This window comes from Ailuropoda melanoleuca, chromosome 5 (assembly GCF_002007445.2).
Source record: "Ailuropoda melanoleuca isolate Jingjing chromosome 5, ASM200744v2, whole genome shotgun sequence".
NCBI classification, from domain to species: Eukaryota; Metazoa; Chordata; class Mammalia; order Carnivora; family Ursidae; genus Ailuropoda; species Ailuropoda melanoleuca.
This window is the reverse complement of record NC_048222.1, coordinates 115,734,620-115,751,168: the sequence shown is the minus strand read 5'-3', so window position 1 is coordinate 115,751,168 and position 16,549 is coordinate 115,734,620. Positions and strand designations below refer to the sequence as shown.

Sequence of the window (16,549 nt, the reverse complement as noted above, 5' to 3'; positions counted from 1 at the left end):
CTTCTTAATCCAGTCATCTGTTGAAGGGCATCTCAGCTCCTTCCACGATTTAGCTATTGTGGACAATGCTGCTATGAACATGGGGGTGCATATGACCCTTCTCTTCACTACGTCTGTATCTTTGGGGTAAACCCCCAGTAGTGCAATGGCTGGGTCATAGGGTAGCTCAATTCAGTCATGTATAGTTAAGTACCTTCATGCCTGGATGTAGAAAGAACAATGACAATTTGGTAGGATACATTTAAGGCCATTTAAGGAATGAGTTATGGGTCTCATTATAGCCTTTCACTCGGAGTTTAAAACACAGATAAAAAATAAGTACGACCAAACTTATAGCCAACCATTCCAACTATTTAACCACATCACCTTGGTCAATAGCTACCCAATAGACTTAAACTCATCAAAGTGATTTGCAAAGCACAAATACTTCTTTTTGAGTCAATATCCTTCTTCAAACTCATCAAAGTGATTTAAAAGAGTATTTCAAGTCCAAGTTGTCCTTCCCTCTCATCATTCTGGAGCACCTTGTTAAACAGCGAGTAACAGTAAAAGAGCATTTAACAATCTGCTTCACATATACCTCTTTTCCAGCCAAATTGCACCTATAAAGTTAAAACAGAACCTCTTTGGATTCTCAACAAACATGAACTGAATATTTTATGATTTGTGTAGTAGTTACAGTGTGTTGCCTTTTCTTAATTAGCATATATATGGATGCCTTTCTTTCGTGGCACGTTATTATTGTTGCAGTAATTCAATAAAAGTATCCTAAACATTTACATTGTGGAACATTTTTATGATTTATAACAACGGAACGGCACACACAGTGTCATACATCTGCTTTCGAAGTTATTGCTTTATTTCATATTTTCATATCCCTTTTAAGAATGAGAAATATTGTAGCTTTGGAGCATGCCTTTATCATTTCTGCCTCTCTATGAATTCCATTCTTTCACATAATTTTGCATACTCATAATGATGCTCAAATTAATTCTGTTGAACTGATGGCAATTTTTTCCTGAAATCTCTCATGACAGAGTAATGAATTGTTCTCTTAATCTACTCCATTGTATTTCTATTATTAAAATAATAAACATTTTTCCCTGTTTGGTCACTAACTAGATTTGCACTCACCCTCTCCAAAATGACTCACAAAAAAGTCAAAAGCATAAGTTCTCCATAGAGAAACTAAATACATGTTGAAAGGTCAATCATTATAATGTCTTTATAGTGTGCTATTTTCCTAAACCATTTCCAACCTCAGGGGTCAATGGAATAGGGATTCCCTTGAACAAAGTGATTATGCAGAACATCTCCATAGGTCTTCAAGTGGTCTCCCTTGTATTCTTATGCATATTTGTGACACAATAGAGTCATAGCAGTTTGCTTCAGTTTGAAACTCAAGGTTCTGAGACTCCTGCATTTGCAATCGCTCCCTCACATCCCTGTGTCTGCCTGAGCTTTTAACCTGCCCATGTCTCTACTCTGCCTCCTTTATATACAGAAGAAGTAGCAAGTGCAGATACATCAAAAAGAGATCTTTTGAAGTAACAGTTGGAGCTTACAGTACCAAAATTATGAATTTCAAATAAAAGCTTTGGGAGAGACATTCTTTCAAACCTTGAGGTGTGATCTGAGTGATGAGCAAACGTACCTGAGGTGGGAGACAGCGGTTGAGGTCTGGCCAGGGCCACCGACTGGCACTCGTAGAATGAGAGGTCATTGTGCGTGCAACACTCTAAGCGTCCACACTGGTAGTTTTCCAACCAATTCCTGGGGATCTTGAGAGAGATCTACAAGAGAAAGAGAAAGGCTAATTAGTATAGTTTTACTATCAAGGCATTATAAAAAACTGAGAAAGCTAGGCCTGCCTTGAAACTAGGGAGAATAGGGATATCCTTTCCCTTAGCTAGAAATCACAGAGAGGAAAAAAGGACAGGAATCACACAAGGAAAGGGAAAATGACATCAGAGCTGGAACACCAGAGAGCAGCAATGAGTGACTGTCAGAATACAGTGGATAAACTAGCGATCGGAAATGCAAATAGTGATCATTTTCAGAAAAATAATTCAAAAGGCTACAGAAGGGAAACAGATGAAACATTCAAAATTCCACAGATGAGGGGTGCCTAAGTCAACTAAGCATTTGACTCTTGATCTCAGCTCAGGTCTTGAGCTCAGGGTCATGAGTTCAAGACCCACGTTGGGCTCCACGCCGAGCATGGAGCCCACTTAAAAAATTTTTTTTCATAGATGAAATGATGATGATAATGATGATGAAGATGATGATAATTGCTGATTACTAGAAAATTCTTCAAATTTGTCAAGAACTATTCTTTTTCTTTTAGATTTATTTGAGAGAAAGAGTGAGCAAGTAGGGTGGGGAGGGGCAGAGGGAGAGAGAAAATCCCAAGTAGACTCCCTGCAGCAATAACTATTCTGAATAGTTTACATAAAGTATCTCATTTACTACTCAAGCCATCCTTATGACATAGGAACTAGTATTATCCTCTTTTTAAGATGAGGAAATTGAGGCCTTAAGTTATTACCTGAAGTTATTTACCTATGGTTTATATGGAAAATAGAAAAACCAGTATAGTGGGCTTTGAAATGGGATATCATAGATGAAGTCTGTGCTTTGCTTTCCTTTCCATCTCTACAGAATCCCTGGTAAGGAATGGATGCGGGTGTGGCTTGGGTTTCCACTTCCAGTGCCTCTACCATGAGGGTTCAAACACTTTTTGTTATCACTGCTATTGCTACTTAGATGGGTCTCCTTGATTACATTTCCCCAGTCACTATGAGAAGTGAGAAAACACAGGTGGTCAACAACAGTACTGGCTCTTCTTTCATTCTGTCATTCATTCACTCCCTCATTTATTCATTCATTGAACAAGATGCCTGTCCTTTCCAAGTTTACCCTAGTTGTGCCCTGCACGGTAACCGTATCATTCACAAGCACTTTCAGGCCCAGATGTCCACATCCTGGCTAAGATGAAGCCATGTTCTCAGCAGCTCCCTCGATGTTTGCTTCCCAGTCTCTAACTCAGTCGGACAGAGAGAAAAGCAGAGTCCAGAATTCCTCTGGTACTACCATATAGTCATAGTTCTTCGTGTTCATTGTGGAAACATTTCTATACAAAAATAAAAGGCTCAATTGTATTGGAACCAGTTTGTTGATAATTAGTATTTAAGAAATCGTTTTCCTATAGCATTGCTGGAGGGCCCAGTTAAGTCGTACAAACACACACACTCAAAAAAGATTTTGAATTTTCATCATATATGTCAAATGAAGTCCAAGTGAATAAATATCAGGGCGTAAGGAGGAAAAATTCTTTAAGTGAACTGACGATTCTGCAAATGTTAAGTGACATTCAGACTTGGTTATATATAAAATACAGTCACAAAAAGATGAGAATTATCCTTTTCATCAGTACATACATATTCCAACACAGCTCCACCCCCTAGGATCTACTGATTAGTGACCAAAAGGAATATAGTTATAAACATGCTAAGTTTTTATGCTGTTTTACCAGCAGGTGACTTGGTTGATCTGAAATGGAAATAAATCCACAACCTTCCTCCTTATTTTTCTTCACACCACTTAATTTTGAAGATGCAGGATAAATTAAAGGTCACTCAGTGACTCATAGCTAAGATCCGCATGGTTAATCCTGAACGCCTACTTTCTGATAGATCAACCAATTATGCTCTGGGCTACACGATCGTTAAATCGTACTAGAGTCTTGAATCCATTGAAGTGTTTTAAAATTCAGCCAGTATAACCCTTCCTGCAAGTGTTCCATTGCTTTTTCCCCAGTGTGTGAGTTCTCAGGGGAGCTGACACAAAGTAGATGTTCCACACTTCAGAAAGGGAGTAGCAGTTGCCAGACTTGAAATTGCCGCTGGGATTACAACAAATCCCCAAACCACCCCACAGCAGAAACAAACAGCAAGTCTCATATGTTAAGATAGCAAGAGGAGATTGAAAAGACAGAAACCTTTATGCTGCATGCAGAATTCTTTGCAGCAACCTTTGGGTAATGTTGATAAGCCTGGAAATTAAGGGGATTTAGTGGTAATAGTGACTGGAGGGAAAGGTAAGGACTTGTAAGTAGGACAAAGAAAATGAGATGGCTGATAAATCTGTTAAAAAAAACTTTCTAAAATTAACTAGTAAGTTATTCCTTATTACAGTATGTATTACATATTCCCATACGGTTTAGTTATTTCTGCAATGCCTGTGTTCAAAACAGGCTGTAACATGCGTAGAGGGCCATTCCTATGTTTTGTTCATTTTTGCATACCTATAGATTCCAATGACGCTATACATTTGATACGTATTTAAACAGATAAAAATTCAAGTTATCGTCTTAAATGTAACAAGGCTAGATTTTAAGTAATATGCCAAATCATAAAGTGACCAGATGGCTATTTTCAAACTTACAAACTCATATATTTCTGTCATTCTATAGGGACTAATCATTGAATGTTATTACGGATGAGCCCTTAAAAGGAATTTTTCCCCATCCTCTGCCCTTCAAGTAAGCATTCAGCATTACTTAGGTATTCAGCACTATCTCAAACAAGTGAAAAGCTGTTATTTGTCTAAAGAACTCCAGGGAAGTATAAGGCATAGTCCTCAGTAAATCATGCCATCAGTACCATTACCCTGCATTAAATTTGTATGAATGAACTTATTGACTAATTGGCAATATGTCAATGGGAGAATTTAATCTTAAATATATTACACATGCTATGGACTTTGAAGTTAACGTCAAAAGTCAGAAGTCTTCTGGGTATGTTAAAAATTCACTCAAAATTTTAAAAAGTTAATAGGAAATATTCGAGTCTCCCTCTATGGATTATTGGAGGGTTGCTATTATAATGCTTAAAAATCAGGTATAGTGTAGAAAAATTAAACTCTGGTTAAGGTCCATTAATTATAATGCAATGCCTCAGCCAAACAACAGCTTGGCCTTAAATCAATACTCAATTAAATACTTCCTGCAGCTCTAGCCATTAATTGCTCTGCAGCTTTGAAAATAACATTCTAACTGCTTGTAGAAAGGTAATCAAAACTGGTGTGTGAAGCTACAATTTGGTTCCTTTGTGATTAGATTTCCTCAACCAGGAAAATTAACTTCTTCAGTGACTTACAGTTCATACCTTCCAAATGCACTCAAAAGTATTGAAAATTGAATACAATAACAAGCAATCGATTTTGGGTTGTGAAATACTGTATTTAGTTTTCTTTGAAGAATGAACACCACGAAACACTATTCTCAATCTTCATAATGAAAAGTATCATCATTTCTATGTTAGATCTTTAGTTGGGAACAACAGAACTCTTGCTGCCTATCTACTATTGGAAGGGATATTTAAGAGCTAACACTCTGCAGCTGCTGCTGACAAGGGAACAGCCATGTTTCAATAGGAAACACGACCTTGTTAGGCACCTAGGATCCACCTTTCAGGTCAATTCTGGGCACAAAGCAACTCATCCTGCCAAAGGTGATGTAAAAGGACCCTCCCACTGACACATCGTCCAGAATGCTGATTGCACAGCAGGACAAATACAGAAACACAGGAGCGAGATGTGCGATTAAAGATGTTCGTTTTGGATAGAGGGCTACAGAACTCAGAAACTCACAGAAACCGCCACCATGGCTAAAGAATGAGGATGAGAGAACATAACTGAGAAACAATGCAAATATAAACACCATGCAGGCAGGGAATAGCAAGTGTTTGCAAACACGAGGACTAAGAATTTAGAAGGAATGGTTTTGGAACAAAGTGACTTCTCTGTCCTAAACTGGCTGCGGCAAGAGTGGGGTGGGAGTGAGAACTGCTGCAAAATGAGGCCCGCGCAGACAGAAGAGGAAAAGGAGGGGCCTAGAAAAGAAGTCCTGTGCTCTCTCTCCCTCACAACACAGTCATGGTTTAGTGAGGATGCTTCCTAAGTGTGTGTGTTGTATGGTGTGCGTGTGCATAAATCTGATTTACAGCAAGTTTGATATTTATCCATTATCATTCAGATGTGCAGAAACATAACTTTCTGTATTTCTCCCCGCCGAGTTCAACTTGCTCTCTGAGCCTCCTTTTAAAAATGTAATCCAGATTTCCAGTTTCCTGTTGCACATAGAAGTTTGGAAGTTGCCACTCTGTCCTAACAAGTGAGTAGCAGAACTGAAAAATCAACAACTCTTTTTAGATTCCCAAAGGGAACTGGGGTCACAGGGCAAACTGCTGTCACCAAATTCACCGGCAGGTGAATATAGAGAAACACAACTTAGGGGAGCAGAAACCCAGGGGCTGAAGCGTCTGTAGAGCCAGTGCGGGGGTATGAAACCTGCAATGGATGAACTGGTTGTCCGCGTGGACAAGCCTGAGAGATAAAAAGTCCAGGGGTACCCACACTTTTCTGAGCTCTGCCTGCTAGAGTTCTACCAGGTTCTGACAGTAAACAGCTAAGAAATAAATATCCTCTCTTGCTTTCGGCAGGAGATGAGAAAGAAGCCATTTTGAAATACACCGGAACATTCCGTTCCGCTTTATAACGTCTGCCCTCAGGAGAAACTATTTAACTGCAGCCTCACCTGCTGATGTTTATCCGAGTCTAACTGGCCTGGGGGAAGTGAAGGACCCAATTGCAGCCCAGTCTTGCTCTCCTGCCCCACCTGAGGAGGGTAAAGAGAAAGGGCACGAGGGAGAAGCACCAGTGAAGCTGAAAATCCAGAGGCAGAGGCTCAGTAAAAGACCAAGACCTTCTCAAAAGACTATGGAATGCTGCCCCTCCCCCACACACCTCCCTTCCCCCACACACCTCCCCTCTCCCGCACACCTCCCCTCCCCACCTTACTAATGGCCTATTTAAAGCAGCTTCTTTTAGGCCGCACAGCGCATCTAGAAAAAAAAAATTATAAGACATTCTACAAGGCAAAACACACTTTAAAGAGACAAAGTAGGCTTTAGAAGCAGACACATCAGGGATTTTAGAATTATCAGATCAGGAAGTTAAAACATTATTAAAATGATAAGGGCTCTAAAGGATAAAGCCATGCAAGACACATGGGCAATATAGAGATGGCAATCCGAAGAAACAAAAAGAAATTCTAGAGATCAAAAACACTGCAAGTGAATTGAAGAATGCCTTCGAAGAATGCTTATTAGTAGATTGTGTGTATCTAAGGAAAGAATTGCTACACTTGGGATATCTCAATAGAAACTTCCAAAATTTTAAAGCAAAAAGGAGAAAAAAACTGTAAAAAGAAAAGCAGAGCAGAATATCCATGAATTGTGGGACAACTAAAAAAAGTGTAACATGCATGGACTTGGAATACTGGAAGGAGAAGAAAGGTAAATGAACAGAAGCAATATTTGAAATGATGACTGAGAATTTAACTAAATTAATATCAGACACCAAACTAAAGATCCAGAAAGTTAAGAGAACTCCATGTAGGATAAATGCCAAAAAAACCAATCCAAAACCAACCAACCAACAAACAAAAGTATACCCAGGGATATCATTTTCAAACTATGGAAAATGAAAGGTAAAAAATCCTGAGAGAGGGATACCTGGGTGGCTCAGTCGGTTAAGCATCTGCCTTCCGCTCAGATCATCATCCCAGGGTGCTCAGATCTAGTCCCACATCAAGCTCCGTGCTCAGCAGGGAGCCTGCTTCACCCTCTGCCTGCCCCTCCCCTGGCTCGCGCTTTCTCTCTCTCTCTGATAAATAAATTAATCAATTCTTTTTTAAAAATCCTGAGAGAAACCAAAAGAATAAACACCTTACCAAGAGAGGAACAAAAAATTACATCTGACTTCTCCGAAACCAGCAAGCAAGAAGAAAGTGGAGTGAAATATTTAAACTGTTGAGAGAAAATAAAACACCAACCTTTTAATCTGTACCCTGCAAATTATCCTTCAAAAGTGAAGGACAAATTAAGACTCAAAAAACCCTCAGGTAATCTATGGGCTCTGGGTAATAATGTGTCAATGTGGGTTCATCAACTGTAACGAGTTCCCACTGTGATGAGGGTCCGCACGTGAAGACTCACGGGCTCTATGGGCCATCTCTGTAACTTCTGCTTACTTTTGCTATGAACCTAAAATTGCTCTAGAAGCTAAAGTCCATTTTTTAAAAATGTCCCTAGGCTTCTGCAGGTAGCTCAGTCACATCTGGTTGATATGTTCTCTTTGGTTTAATTCTTAATTAATAGAAATATCAGCAATATGTGCTTGTCTGTGCACTTGCCTCTTGACCTCCTCCTCCTTGAGAAACCTTTCGAGAGCAAGAATTTGCTGACAGGTCATCACAGCAGAGCGGGTGGGGGAATGCATTTTACAAGGGTACTCCTCACATTCCAATGGTCTATATCACATTCCCTGTTGATATTTTATGACCACATTTGTTCTCTGTGTCTGCAGCTGATGTAAAGTGTTCCCATCTGGCTTTCGTAGGTGGACAGCGTCCTTGCTCAGGACCGAGCCCCTAGCGTGGTCTTGATGTGTGTGTACTCTCTTTATTCCTTACCTCTGCCCCGGGCCTCCTATAATATACTAACCTTCATTGCGATCAGATGCTCTTTATTAGCACATAAATCAATTTCTTGATTTTCCTCCACACCAGGTGTTTCCAAACTTTGGGATGTAACAGAAGATGTAATCCAAGCACTCTTTCTGCATGGAATGAAAAACCTTCATATAAAATCCTCTGGTCATCCCAATTGGGGAGCATTATAAAGCCCTGCCTCCCATGTGGCCACAGAGAACATACTCCCTCTCTTGAAATTACCAAAGCTATGGGAGTAGGCTCCACTTTGAAGCCTGAATGTACACTTCTCTGCTTTCCTCTAGCTGGAGGGACTTTCATCTCATCTCTCTGTTTGGCAGGAAATTTCTCCTAAATCATCCTTCCTATTTCATGGTATGTAGTAAAAGCTTCATGCTCGATCCTCCAAGGTTTTGTTCCTGATGTTTAAAGGAAAGATTTTGGAATTTAGAAAATTGCTTTCAAGTGTTTGTCCTTTGCGAATGAAAGCCCGGTTTTAATTATATAATCTATGAAATGGACTTCAAGAACCTATTCTAAAGTGCAAAGGGTTGACTTTGACTCTTTTGTCCTCCACTTCCAGTGATAAGAATCTTAATGTGATGATATACAGAGACTGTAGCAGACACCTTGCTAAGTAGTTGTGAATATTATCAATTTTACACTCATAAGGTTTAACAATGACATTTCTGAATTACAGGGAGATTAAGGAATGCATCCAAGACTGCACAGCTGGTAATGAAACCAGGAACTGGACCACACAGCTGACATCCAAAGGACATACTCTTTTTCCTCTACATTATACCATCTGAAGGTAATCTGGTCCAAAAGAGGATCAGACATAAACAAGGAAGTGGAAAAAAATCCTATATCAAAATATTATGTAAAAATATGTATAATTTCTGTATGTCTAATTTAATCAGTAGTCTAATGATTGAGGTTTCAATCACTCTCAACAAATCTTTCAGTCATCTTCAGAAAATCTTGGCTTATAGAGCTCTTTTATACAAATATCTATTATTTCTCGATGTGGAGAACTTCCCTAGACAAAGGAGCGCACCACAATGCACAAAACTACATAAGCACATCCTCTTATACCAGCTGTCTTTGACCTCATTCACTCCTGCTGCGTCACAGGTTTCACTGATAAATGTAAGTAAAAGTTAAGCTTTTTTCCTACATCTAAAATTATGTTTTCATTTTTATATGTATTGTTTCCTTCTGTAATTATAACAACTCATAAGTATACATAGTGAATTATATCACGTTCCTTGAAATTCAATGGAGAAATAAGCTATCATAATTTAAACATAATCAGGAAATACTACTTAGTAATAGGTCCATTGTGACAAGTCCTAAAAAAATCAAAATATGAAACTTGAATTCTAGTAAAGAAATATTATGAGAGATTTCTACTCTGAAAGTATAATCAGGGGTACCTACGTGGTTCAGTCAGTTGAGTGTTTGACTCTTGGTTTCTGCTCAGGTTGTGATCTCAGGGTCCTGGGATCAAGCCCCACACTGGGCTCCGTGATCAGTGGGGAGTCTGCTTGAGATTCTCTTTCTCTTCTCCCTCTGCCCCTCCCCCTGCTCACAGGCACGCACGCTCTCTCTCTTTCTCTCTCTCTCTCTCTCTGAAAAATGAATAAATAAATTTTAGAAATAAATAAAAGTATAATCATATTTTCTTCTCTATATGTGCCCCCCAAATAATTTTAAGGAGAAAGGAAAATGTATTTACTTATCATATGATGCTTATCTTGATTTAAGTTATTATTTATACTCCATGTATTAAATTCCAGAAGAACTTACTGTATTTTAATATTGTAAAACGCAAAGCATAAAATGTAATATTTTTCTTGATTTAATATTCTTATACCTATTTGAGATATATTTTACTAGGCAATTTTTCAATTTGCTTACATGGTATGTATTAAATCAGTGAGAGAACTTATTCTAGATATGTAAATTTAAAAATAAATACTATTAAATTAAATCGGAGTAAAATGTGGAAGACAAGACGGAGGAAAAAAGGGTTCAGTTTCTGCAGTATTATACTCCCATCTTATATCATCAGTATCATTGTTCAGTCAGGAAAATAGAAACTTCAATTGGTATTTCACCTGGAGGAAATTTAATACACGAAATAAGGTGCAAAGGGTTTCAGAAGGGCTGGAGTAGCTAGAAAAGGACAAGTTCGTGGATGATTAAGATTTGCAGGAAGCCACCCGCCATCCTAGGCTACAGGAGCGGAGGGGACATGGTGTCACGCAGTCCCTGCCCAGCTGCAGCTGCTGGACCCCTCTGTCCCTGGTGCTGTTCAGAAGCGCTGCTGAAGGGCCTTGCAGAAATCCACGGCCCATTCTCCTGGTGCTCGGGCAGCAACCCTGGGCGCAAAGCTCCTCACGCTGTCAGGGGGCAAATGGGGGCAGGGCAGGTGAGCCCGGGCTGCTAAAGCACCTGCTGCTACTGTTGCTTGGCTACCCGCCCTCCTCCCGCTCCCGCAGAACCCCTGCCGCTGGGGGAGGAACCCGGTGCTCCCGCATCACCCTTTGGCACTGCTGCTGAAGGCTCTGCTGAAAGCTCTACTCATCTCCCCAGAAAGGTGTAGGGTTTTGGCTTCTCTCTCCCAGCCACTTTCCAATCACCTGCCAGTGACTTTGCTACACTATCAGAGCCTAAGAGAAGCCAGCTGGCAAAGAAATGTCTGGCAGGTCGTTTTTCCGGCATCCAGCCCTCTGTGATACCGAACAGCACACAGATTAGAAAGAGAGCCCAGGGCAAATGTACGAATGACCCTGTCCCACCTCCTAAGTCATTGCTAATTTTCAGTCGCCCTTCCTTGACAGCCGGCTTTGGTAGTCTTCACATTCCTTACATTGTATTCCACTCTTGCTCTTCATTTGGAAAGCAGAAAATATATTTCTATTCTTTTAGTACTTTTTGCAAAATTTAAAATCCTTCGTTGTGATATAAAATAAGATTTATAAATGTAAAGTTCTATCCAGCAATCTTGCTAAATGCATGTATTTGTTCTAATAACTTATTTACAGATTTTTTTGGATTTCTATGTATACAATAAAATTATCCATGAGTAAATGGCAATTTGTTTTCTACTTTCCAATATTATTTATGTATGTGTTTGGATATTTACTTTTGCTTTGTTGTGTGGCTAGTGTCTCAAGCACAATAATGAATAGAAGTAATAGAGGGCCTTCTTGTCTTCCCTTCCTCATGTGAGGGGAATAGATTTCAATATTTCACCATTAATATGATGCATGCCATAAGATTTTCTCTTTTAGAAAAGTTATACCAGAATAAGGAAATTTTATCCTTGTTTTAGTTTCCCAATTCTTTTTTTTTTACCACAATCATTGTGTAATTCACTAAATGCCTTTTTTCAATACCTTTTGTGAAGATTGTATGATCTTTCTCTTATTCCATGAATGCATGAATTGATTATTCCTTTAGGAAGAGCTACAGAGCTTTCTTTTCCCATGAGCTGCCTCTCCTCCTGGACAAACTCTGTGAGCCACTGTTCTGGGCCCTGGACATGGTACCAGCCTCTGGATTTCTGCACTTGCCTCTCCCATCATGGCACCTGTCTCCTGTGAGCGAGCCAGGGTGAAGGCCATCTTGATGCAAATATTTTCAACCTTCCCTGTATGTGGTAGAGTCTCCGTCCTATGGTTAGGGGCAGAGTAGAAGAGGGCAGCCCCTCAGCCACACTCACCAGGAATTTTACCTCTTCAGCTCGTAGCTGGAGGGAATGAGGAATGCTGGTGATTGTCCCTGGAATGTGATAAAGTAAGCTTTGATTGGAGCTGAGGGGTCAAGGAGGCCCATCTTCTTGGCCATGCCCACCCCGGATGAAGCTTCTGTGAACCTGAACTAGAAGGGGGAAGAAAGGGGAGGTGTGCTATGGCTTGAATACCACCGATGCTCACATACAGCATCTTTCTGGACTTCAGTAGCTTTGACTGAATACATGTTTCTGCCTTTGCTTCTTTGCTGTGTACCCTAATGTTTTTTTTCCAGACACTTTAAGTAGTTGGATGATGTCCTATAGTTTTCACTACTTTTGCTTGTTTCCCTGGAGATCAGGTCCACAGAACTCTTCACACCGGCATCTTGAAAGTGGAACTCTCCTGAGGAATGGTAAGATAACATAATGATGATCTGAAACTATTTCAAGTCTTTATATCAGAGACTTTTATTTTTTGTATCCCATTAATTTACTGTTAAGTTGCTGGTATTGAGGCCATTATGACTAAGGGTATTGATATTTCTCTGCTACCTATTTGATATAAAAAAAAAACTTTTACAAATGTGTTTTGTATCAGGACAAACCCTATAGCTTTATGCCCACCTAATCCTCTACCATTACATTTCCAACATAATGACAGAACGAATTGGTATCAGAAGGGAAATAAAAGCTTCCAATTGCATAAGGGGCCAACTAAAAGGAAAATTTATGCTGATAAATAGCTGCATGATCTTGGGTTCACGATGGGGGATTATATGATTTTTTTTAAAGATTTTATTCATTAATTTGACAGAGAGAGACAGCCAGCGAGAGAGGGAACACAAGCAGGGGGAGTGGGAGAGGAAGAAGCAGGCTCCCAGAGCAGGAGCCTAATATGGGGCTGGATCCCAGAACACCAGGATCACGCCCTGAGCCAAAGGCAGATGCTTAACGACTGCGCCACCCAGGCGCCCCCTGTGATTTTTAACAGTACCAATCCAGTTCTCTAAACCCAGGTAATTATTTATTTTAGTTAAAATAATCCAGAAGAATTTTTGGACAGGCTTGGGTCATATAATTCTAGAGTTAAAATCATCTTACTGAGCATGCGTACAACCAGTTCATTTATGGCAGCAAACATGGGAAGTCACTTGGTAGTGCCACACTGGAGACCAAACTCACATCTATGATTAAAGATTGCTATAATGTCGTCAACCATGCTGCTTTCTCTAACAATCTCAAGTTATTTTCAACTTAATGGCTGTCCTAATGTAACGTGGCTAAAAAGTTAATTTTTATAGGGTTATGAATGTGAATAAATCTGGGTGGCTCCTTGCTCCTATGATTTATTTTTGACATATAATCTGAAGAGCCCCATTTAATGTCTGTAACTTCTAAGTTGATATGGCCCCTCTTTCTTCATTACTATTTTCTAAATATCTATAATTCTGATGCTGTATGTTATGTGTCCTTTTCAAATATAATTTTATAATTCTGCCCCCTTTAGGTCATTGTCATTATTGGTTTATTATAATTGGTATTTGCAACATATTTATTAAACTCCTCAAAATTGGTTGGCATGATCTTTTCTATTCTTTATTAAATAAAGGTTATTCAGTAATGCATATATATTTTCCTTGATTATATTTTCCCCAGTTGGTTGCACAGCCCTCTATCATTACCTTTCAGCTAATAGCAATTCAGTCTCATGCAAGCTAAAGGGCTGCCAAGTAGTATTATACAAATAAAATTTCTTATTAAAAAATAGTTGCATTTTTATACATGTAAATAATGTGTGCATACTACTACTCTTTCTCTTTTAAAATTACAATATATTGTATGTGATCAGAGCATTGGGACCTCAGTTAAAATGTTTTAATTCATTGCCTACTTCAAGTTACAACTCATCCCTCTCCCCCAACAATTCCTTATTCCTGCTCTACTTTTTTCCCCATTCCCTTGATCACTGTGTAATAAAGTGTATTTTTTCCTTATTTATTGTGATTGTGGTTACTATTTTTCTTTCTTCTTATCCTTCTACTTAAATGTAAGCTCTATGAGGGCAAGGATTTTCATCTGATCTGTTGACTGAGGTGTTCTACGTGATTAGGGCACTGCTTAGCTTTGCTGAATGACGGAACAATGTGTATGGATGGCCTGTTACATTTAAGGCACTGGGCTAAGCTGGTAAAAGAAAAAGAGTTACTTACAGCCCTCAAGATATATACATATAAAATATATTTGATAAGCTTAGTCTTTATTTTAGCACTATAACAAGATATCACCATTGGTAGCAGACCCTTTATCTTCAAATTAATTTAAAAGGATCTGTAACAAAACCTGCATCACGAAAACAGCCAATATCTCTTGGTAATTAGATCAAAATTATGTTAACAGGTAGGATAGGATTATCAAACAGAGGAAATTAATCTCTGTAGGATATTAAGTTTTTAAAAAATTTTCCTTGGAGGATTAAAAAAAGTCTCACCAAGTTGGATCATCTTCTTGTCACTCCTCTCCCCAAATAAGTGAAGAAATCTGTTAGAGCTGGAAACACTTTCAACCCATAGTTTAATTTGGAGTATAAAGTCATTCATTTATCTACTCATTCATTTGACCAATTTTTCTTAATTCTTATCTACATGTTAGAAACTTTTCTAGGGTTCAGGGATATGTCAGTGAACAAAAAAGACTAAACTCCTGTTCTGTAATTGATGAGACACAAGAGTAGACTTGGGACTCAAAGGTTTCTAAAAATGGGGTAAATTATTTTGGAAAGACAGAGAGACAGGACCATAGGATACTTAAAGACCATTAAAACTAAATGATAGATAGACAGATAATAGATGATAGACAGATAACCCAAGAGAGATACTGAGGAAAGAAAGAAGAAGTAGAGTTAAGAAGGAGGTTTTGTTCATATGGCAAACCCCTAGAAGTTTATGTGTCATTCCTACGGGGCGCCCTTAAAGGTCTAGGCCAACAACGTGAAATACAGTAGCTGCTAGTGACAGGTGGCCAGTGAGCACTTAAAATACGGCTAATATGGCTTAGGTATAGGCAGTGAGGGCCAGGAATACTAACACATGGGCCATCAGATCAATAACTCATCTCTATTCTGCATAATTCAAATTTATCCCTGGAAAATGAAGCAGATTGCAAAAGCCCACACTTTCATGAGAGAATGAAATACAACAGGGTCTGGAAAACTTATGGCCAATTCCCTTTTGTCCACTACTGATTACATCTTGAAGAGCATTAAAATCAAAAAAGTCCAAAACAGTACAAGCCAAATTAAAAGGATGCTATAATCATGCAGGCATGCATACCGTGACCTCTGGTTCAACACTTCTGAGAATGTGGACATGCTTGTGTTTGTGTATAAGCAGCTACCAACACACACCTGAAATAGGCAAGCACCATAGAATTTCTGTCATCCAGCACCAGCAGGTAGCATTAGATACGTTTTATCCTGAGATAAAGAAGTAACAGGAGAGGAAAGTCGGTGTTATAAAGACCACGTTTAAAAAATAATATGGTGGTTATTATGATGGTTATTAATATGGGTCACCCCATAACTACCACTACCTTGTCACTTTATTTCAGAAAACACCCCAAAATGCGATCCTGTGGAACAACAACAACAAAAAAAGAACCTATCAAATTGGTTTAACCTAAAGGAAAACATCTAAACAGGCAAGTTAGTCAAGCTCCTAACCAAAGCAGGAAACTCCTATTATCCTTAACAGGTGGTTACGTGACAATTCACTGCCAGTCAGCACAGCTCTGGGTCTCACAAGCAAATCTACTTTTGAAAATTTTGTGTTGATAACATCTTCCTCATGTTGAGCTCCAATTTCTCAACGTGAAGCTTTCACAGTTTGCTCCAAATTTTTCTCTCAGTCCTTTTGAAACTGCATCAAATAAATCTAACTTATCTCCTACAGGAAAGTGCTTCAAATATGTCACATGCTGTAAACACTCTCCTTACCTTTTCCATATCTACAAGAATCATCATCCCCAAGTTAAATATTCTTCTTCCTGTCAACGTTTTTTCATCTGATGTCACTTAGACATGCCTAATGGTCAGCAAACAGTTTTGGGTTTATTAGTTTTTGCTTCTGATCTACTCTGAATCCAAAATTGTAGATTTGAATTTGTGTGTGCATGTGCGTGTGCGTGTGTGTGTGCGTCTAAGTGCTAGGTTCATTTGTCCCTACTGATTTTACTACATTTAGGATAAGAGATTT

The 16,549-nt window shown here is 39.0% G+C and overlaps 2 long non-coding RNA genes across 2 annotated transcripts in view; both read right to left on the bottom strand.

Moving 5' to 3' along the window:
- Positions 1-85: 85 nt before the first annotated feature.
- Positions 86-10,052, bottom strand: LOC117802429. Its single transcript, XR_004625836.1, has 3 exons — positions 9,998-10,052; positions 1,655-1,793; positions 86-201 (listed from the first exon to the last, which is right to left on the bottom strand). It is a non-coding gene; the product is annotated as an uncharacterized LOC117802429 (long non-coding RNA).
- Positions 10,053-10,132: 80 nt separating this feature from the next.
- Positions 10,133-16,549, bottom strand: part of LOC117802428 — a 55,670-nt gene continuing 49,253 nt past the window's right edge. Inside the window, exons 4-6 of the long non-coding RNA XR_004625835.1 lie at positions 15,703-15,771; positions 12,288-12,702; positions 10,133-10,186 (exon numbers count right to left, since the gene is read on the bottom strand). This is a non-coding gene — a long non-coding RNA (uncharacterized LOC117802428). The remainder of the gene's footprint in view (positions 10,187-12,287; positions 12,703-15,702; positions 15,772-16,549) is intronic.